This window comes from Nomascus leucogenys, chromosome 25, assembly GCF_006542625.1.
Source record: "Nomascus leucogenys isolate Asia chromosome 25, Asia_NLE_v1, whole genome shotgun sequence".
Lineage (NCBI taxonomy): Eukaryota > Metazoa > Chordata > Mammalia > Primates > Hylobatidae > Nomascus > Nomascus leucogenys.
Genome location: NC_044405.1, coordinates 8,932,222 through 8,940,145, shown reverse-complemented (window position 1 = coordinate 8,940,145; position 7,924 = coordinate 8,932,222). Strand labels below are relative to the sequence as shown.

General features: G+C 37.2%; 1 pseudogene; it reads right to left on the bottom strand.

Annotated features, from left to right (window-relative positions):
* Positions 1-1,348: 1,348 nt before the first annotated feature.
* Positions 1,349-7,692, bottom strand: LOC100591968 (annotated as a pseudogene).
* Between the last annotated feature and the right edge of the window lie 232 nt (positions 7,693-7,924).

Below are 7,924 nucleotides of genomic sequence, written 5' to 3'. Positions count from 1 at the left end.
GTAATTTCTCCTTAATATGTAGATATCCAGTGAGGCATCACCATTTATTTACAAAGGAGACACTTTCTTTGTGGTGTTATCCTTTTATAAATTCAAGTGACTCAATAGCAAAGACATGGAATCAACCTACCTGCCTATTGATGGTAGACTGCATTAAGAAAATATGGTACATGTACACCATGGAATACTATGCAGCCATAAAAATGAAAGAGATCAGGTCTTTTGCAGGGAGATGGGTGGAGATGGAGGCCTTTATCCTTAGCAAACTAACCCAGGAACAGAAAACCAAATACCGCATGTTCTCACTTATAATTGGGAACTAAATATTGAGAACAGATGGACTCATAGAGGGGTACAGCACACATTGGAGCCTGTCACAAGGGGGTAGGGGAGGGAGAACATCAGGAAAAATAACTAATGAGTAGGAGGCTTAATGCCTGGGTGATGAAATAATCTGTACAAGAAACCCCCACGACGTAAGTTTACCTATGTAACAAACCTGCATATATACCTCTGAACTTCAAAGTTAAAAATACACACATACATACATACATAAATTCAGGTGATTTTAATCTAGCAGAGCTAATATTAGTGGGCCTATTTTTCGTTCCGTTATTTGGATTGTCTAAAATCTACCATTAATGGAATGTCTACTTTATTATAGGTTTATAATAATTATTATATCTGATTGTGTTGCCCTCTTTTTAAAAAAATTTTCACCATTTTTCTATTGTTAGCCTTTCATGTTTCTATATGTATTTTGAGATTAGCTTGAAAAATTCTATACTCAATATATTTTGATTGAGATTTTATTAAACCTGTAAAAACAATTGAGGAAAATTGTCATCTGGTACAATATATAATCCAATTCAACTTTTATGACGTCATCTTTATTTTGGTTGTGAATTTTCTTATTTATTATGAAGTTTAATTTTCAAATATCTAAGATTTCCTATCTACTGTCATGAAAGGCAGATAGGTTTGTGATTCTCTCTTCTTGGAATGTCCTTGTCTGTTTTTTTTTCTATTGCTTATTTATTCAGTTGTAAATATTACTTGTATAGAGACATAGAGATGTGTAAAATGAAACATTGTGAAAAAATACAATTTTTCAATTTCATATGAAACTCAAAGCATAAGTTTTGTTCAATATGGAATGTACCCTCATTTGTTTATATTAGGGCTCTGAAATCCCTTTAAAAATTGTTCCTGTTTTTAAAAAAGAAACAGCTGGCCCACCATGCAAGTTTGCTATATATCTTGCTTGCTCAAAATAAGCATTTTCAGGTGAGGTCTGTTTTTTCTGGCCAAAGTCTGCTATGATTCCTTAGAAGTCATACTGGCCCAATCAAGGAAAGAGTTTCCATGAAAAGTCTGATGGCAGCATCTGGATGAGGAGTGGTCTGGGTAATGGAAAGTGAGTAGAGAAGGAGCTAAGAGCCCAAATCCTTATGAAGGATGACCTTCGGTTGTTAAATTTTAAGAGGCATCCAGTGGCTTTTTCAGGGCACTCAACTAAAGAGCCAGTGGAAAGAAAATCTCTCTCTACTTCCACAAATTTGATGTAGATGGATTTGGGGGAAACTCTGGGGTCCCCAATAGAGCTCTGAGAGAAAAATCCGTTAATACCAACCCAATATTTGCTGAAGATTTTGGTATTCACTTGGAAATGTAAAAATAAGCACTGCTGCAGAGTCCTGACCTCAGCAGTCCTGAGGTAGCAAAAGATAATTCTGGTGGGTTTTATTTCCACCTGTAATGAGGCTTGTGCTGAAAGGATTTCCAGGTCAACCCTGTGCTCTTTTCCTGGGTCCAGGGAATGTTGCTCCATGTGTGGTGAGAGGAGCCGCTCAGTACATTCTTCATAGCCAATGGCATAAAGGCCCGGGCTTTTAGGAATAATTCCAGGCAATAAATATTGAACAACATTCCTACCGGGTGGGTTGGAGTGGGCAATGGGTCAGCAGTCAATTTCCATGTGCAGCTCCAAGCACCTAGCTTCACTAACAGTGATCTCTAAAAATGTGCAGTAAACATTTTTTCCAGTTCATTCTGCACTTGTGGCATAATGATCCATCCCTCAGACTTCTCAGGGTTGAAGTACTCCTGAAGTCGCTTGCCAAGGGGCACCTGGGAGGTGATCTCAGCATAATGGTAAGGAAGATCCCCTTTCCAACGGGTGTTATAACCAATTCCAAAAACCGGCCAGTTTATTAGAAAGAAGGAGCCTTGAAAAGTCTGTCCAACTCTGAAAAAGTTCCCATTTCAACTGTACCGATTCCAAAATCTGTACAGTATTCTGCCTGATGTCTCTCTTCTGTGCTTCTTCAGAAGACTCTTGTTGAATTTATTTTTACTTTTTATTTATTTATTTATTTTTGAGATGGAGTCTCGCTCTTGTCACCCAGGCAGGAATGCAATGGCCCAATCTTGGCTCACTGCAATCTCCACCTTCCAGGTTCAAGCGATTCTCCTGCCTCAGCATCCCAAGTAGCTGGGATTACAGGCACCCACCACTACGCCCTGCTAATTTTTGTATTTTTTTATTTTTATTTTTTAGTAGAGATGGGGTTTCACCATGTTGGCCAGGCTGGTCTTGAACTCCTGACCTCTGGTGATCCGCCCTTTTCCATCTCCCAGAGTGCTGGGATTACAGGCATGAGCCACCATGCTCGGCCGTTTAATTTTTAATTTTCTCTTTGTGATACGTATTTCATCCGATTACTGATCTGTCGGATAGCCATGGAGATCCTGACTGTGGGTTCCCAGTACTCCTGTGAATAGTCCTCCACGGTGCTGCCATCTGACTCCAGCTCCTGGTACAAGCTACTACTGTTAATAAGTACAGGCTGGCAGGGCTGAGCATCCCATCCTCCCTGAGCAAACACCTGTTCCAACTGTTCTACTGTGTAACTGCTCTTTCTTTTCCCAACACCATGTTCTTTCACCTGACTGTAACGCCTGCAAATGGTCAAAGTAAGTAAATCTGATACTGGGTTGTATAAGCAGAATAATTACATGTAAGCTATGAAGGTGGCTCTTTCTCTCTCTTCAGCACTGGTGAGGCCACAGCTGGAGCACAGCATTCAGTTCTGGGCATCGAACCAGCTCGATGCCTCCCAGCACTGGGACAGATCCACTCGTAGCCCAGCTTGGCCAGGGCCCTGGACACACGCTCCTACATGGCTGGCCCAGGGGTCCTTGTTGCCAGCCACCATACTGGGTACCTCCAGCTGCTGATACCGCGCCTCCACCAGCCGCTCATTGCCCCACACTGCGCTGAGCGCCTTCGTCTCCACTGGGTCCACGACATGCTCCTGCAGGCGGCAGCCCCACCACTGCTGCCACCAGGGGAGAAGGAGACAGTCTTGTCTGGTTAAATTTTATGTGAAGTTAATGCTGGTCTCATAAAAACAGTTGAGTGGTGTCCTTTTTTTTTTTTTTTTTTCTTAAAATGTTCATGTATTCTTGGTGTTACTTTTTTTCCATGTGTGAAAAAATCAATTGTAACTAGGATTTAAATTTGCTAAGATTTTTTCTACATTTTCTAAGATGTACTGTAATCTGCTTTATGTTTGTTTTGTATTCGTTTTTTTTGCAGCTATTGCATTATTATTCTTTTCCAAGTTCAATAAGTTTCAATTCATGTTTTTAAGAATTTAATATATCTATGTTGTCACAGTTTTTGGCATAAAATTGTTTATAATAGTCATTATTGTATTATTTAGGTTAGTAGATCCGCTGAGATGTTCCTTTCTAATTCCTGACCCTGGTGATTTTTTTTTCTGTTTACTTTTAAAAATTAATCTTGATAAGGGATTATCAGTTTTTCAATTGAGTCAAACTTTTCACTACACATAATCCTATCTTATTTGTTCTGCTCTCTTATTTGTAGTTTCTTATTTCTTACTCTTATTACATATGATTTGCTGGACTTGCTCTAGGTTTTGAGCTAAGTCTTAGAGTATTGATATTTAAATTTATTTGGTAAATGCACTTTTGTTATGAATTTAACATCTGCTTTAGCCTTATCTTACTGTATTTTATACATTATGTGTGTATATATATGTGTGTGTATGTTGTGTGCATATATATATATATATATGGGACTTAAACTCCAGAAACTTATTTTCTCACACTTCTGCTGACAAGAAGCCCAAGGTCAAAGTGCCAGCACAGTTGGTTTCCTCTGAGAGCCTTATAAGGGATGAAGCTGTTCCTGGCCTATCTCCTTGGCTTACACATGGCTGCCTGCTTGGTACCTCTACACATGGTCCTGTTGTCTTTCTCTCTCTTCGTATAAGGACATCAATCATATTGGATTAGAGCTTGGCCTTGCTGGCCTCATTTTGACTGAATTGCCTCTTTGAAGGTCCTGTCTCCTTCCTCAATTAAAAGCCCTCTACTGAGACAAATTGTGCTTTCTCAGTCCCTTGCATAAGCACAGGCTCAGGAAGACCCCAAGGGAAAGGTACCCACTTTAGCTCATCTTTTAGAGTGCCTCTTCTTTGAGTCCTTAACATTTCTAGTTTTTGATCCTTATAAAGCTATTCATTGTTTGAAAATATGTTTCTCATTATTTATTAACTTCTGATAGTTACTGCCGAATAATGTTCTACTCTGAACTATTGTATCTCAATAAAAAAAGCAGTCTTAATTCATAAAAACTTGAAGCAGTAGTCTTGCATATGTAGTGTTTATAATTTAAAAGAATTAGTAAAAATAAAAATTCTATATTAACACAATACAGTACAAGAAAAATTAAATAACTTAAAATCCATATGAGGCATATTGAAGTCAGTGATCAAACTATGAATTCTATTATCAGTTTTTTCTATTTTTACTGTAGATAAAACTTCATAGTATTAAATAAACTTAGAAGATCAGAATTCCATGCAAAGTTTATATAATTAGATGAAGCTATGAAAGATTCAGTCTACCTGGCAAACTACCTAAAGTAATAATTCTCATTCCTATCTCAAGTCAACTGCAGATTCTCTTTTATGGGTTTTACTGCAACTCAAATCCTACACAAAGTCCTAATTGAAAAGAATTTGACAGTCTGGATTTTAGTTTCCTCTAGACAATATGACACATCCCCAAACCATATTGTACAACTTCGTACAAATTGCAGTTTACTCAAGAGAGACTTAAAATGATGATGAATGACAGGATTTGTTAGAATGAGTTACATCTGACTTTGAAAGTGATTTCTACTCCACACTGAGATGCCATAAAATTGAGTCACATGAGCTAAATCAAATTTGGCAGGGAAGAATTCAGAAATCAGGAGATATTCTTTGTCATGAGAGCCTACTTTGAAACTTAAATGAGAACAGATGCAAAATACACTTTTTGAACACTGGATTTTCAAAAATGATGTTGACTCATAAGAAAAGAAAAGATTCTGGATCTACCCTGTAAAAAAGAAATGGAGAAGGTACTGACTCACAACAACTTTTTAAAAATAGGTGAAATTGTTTTTGTTTTTTTAAAGGGTAAATGGGACTTAACTGCATGACTCATTTGATTTGATTAAAATACGTGGACTTGAGACTGGGAATAAACTAACATTAATTCATACGGCCCATAGCCATGAATTGTGCACTGTTTGGTGGCAGGAACCATATGCCTTTCCTGTGTTTTGTTGCCTATGCCAGACACATGGTAGAAATTACTAATAAATTCAGATTTAATCAATATATATTAAGTAGATACTTTAACTAATATTTAATTCTTTTACTTAATAAACCTAGTGTAAATATTGTAATTCCAAAATAAGAAAGAATACATATATAGAAATGTAACAAATTGTGCTATATTATGCATTAAGTAAGGGTAACAGCTAGGTTTCTAGTTAATTTCATCTGTTCTTCAGCATCTGTTCTTTCTGTTGTAGTTCAAAGTCTCCAGTGGTATTCATCTCTTCTTTCCTTTGGTGCTTTGTGAAAACACTTTCTAAAAACATCTTTAGGAAAATATCTCAGTAGGAAAATACAGCTGCTGACACTTGCCAGCATTAGAACGTGTGTGTGTGTGTGTGTATTTAAGTGTGATTCTTGATGGATTATACACTTTTATGATATTTCTTCCTATCTATGGTGATCTCAAATGAATATATTTATGATTCCATTCCCACTTTATTCTCAACTGTATATATGATGTTTCCTAGTGCTAGTCCTAGACTGTATATATATGATCTCCATTTCTGTTTACCTGGATAGTTAATACATAAAATATCACCTGTTAATTTTAAACTTGGAGGCATCACTTATATTCTTCATGAAATTTTAGTTACAGAATTTGGAACTTATGTATACTTGAGTATGTGTGTATTGCACTTAGGTGTTTAAGTATGAATACATGTACATATGAATATACACTAATCGTTACATATGTATTAATCTTAGATGAAAATAAACTTTAGAGCTCTGAAGTAACAGTACAGTATTCTCAGGGTTTTGTTTTCAATCATGTCCAATAAGTGAGGGAGAAGAAAATGTAAAATCAGTTAAGTAAACAGTCAAGTCTGGTCCTCCGAGAAGCAGCCTGCTTGAAAAATGACAGGTACAGGCAAAAATAGAGCAGACTGGGGAAAACTCAGGCTGTACCTGCACAGATCAGCAGGCAGGGTCCAGTACAGAAGCCTTTTGTTCTTTGCATAATTGGTGGGCTCCAAGGAAAAAGTTTCCTCCCTTTTCAGACACGTACATGGTGAGCTCCATGGGAACTTGCACAAGGAGGAGGGGGGCTTACCTAAAACAAACCCACAGTTATACAAAAAAGAGAAGCAGCACTTTCTGCTTGCCTAGAGACATACTCACAACTACATAGATAAGAAGGAGTTGTGCAGACGACTTTTCAGATAAGTTACTCAAACAGCTACAGAGAAAAGAGGGATTTCTTATAAAAGCTTTTGAATTCAGCTGTAAAAATGGAAACCCACTCAGGCTTCCCTCTTTGCTGTGGAGAGCTTTCCTCTTTCGCTTATTAAACTTTCTCTCCAATCTCACCCTTTGTGTCCATGCTCCTTAATTCTCCTGGTCATGAGACAATGAGCTCAGATAACACCTTAGAAGAGAGTGGTGACCCTGACCTGTTTCATAAGTATCTGAAAAAAAAAAAGGATAATTGAATATATTTAAAGGGAAACAAACTCCCCCAAAAGTATAAAAAAGGCCACCCTTATTGGTCATAAAAAAATGAACTTCCCTGAGGCAAAAAGAAAGCAGAACATTTAGGATAATTCCAAGAATACATACGTATTTGAGTTTATTTTATTTTCCAGAGGGTTTTTCCCAATTCTGTGACAAAATAGTTGTAGCTAGGGAATAGGAATGTGGGCTTTAAGAAATTAGAATATGAAGGCAAGAATTTTAATTTTCAGTGTTGAAGACAATCAAGAAGAAAATATGCTAATAATTGAGAGAGCATAAGAATTGTAATATTGGTGAAGAGATAGCTGCCAGCAAGTATAAAATGGGTATAACGGTCATCTATTGTTGTATAACCAACTGTCACAAAACAAAAAAACCATTTTATTGTATTTTGTATACTTATGGGCAAGGACTTCAGTTGGGAATTGCCTGGGAGATTCCTTAGCTAAAGAGTGCCTGTAGGGTCTAAAACCATGTCACCCAACTACGAGGTACTTTGACAGGTTTGACTGGAGTCTGCGAGGCTCTTCTCCATGTCGTGTTATTTCAAGAATTCTCCATGTGATTTTCCCAACAAGGTAGTTGAACTTACACGATTTCTCACAGCTCCAAAAAGTTTATTTGTTTTTTGTTTGTTTGTTTGTTTTTTTGATGCGCAAACTGTAGCTTCAAGTGTTCAGGTGACCCAGCCTTGGAATTCCTGGAATTTACTTCAACTATATATGATGCACTAAGACCAGCATAGAATAATGGGTAAGAGAATTAGA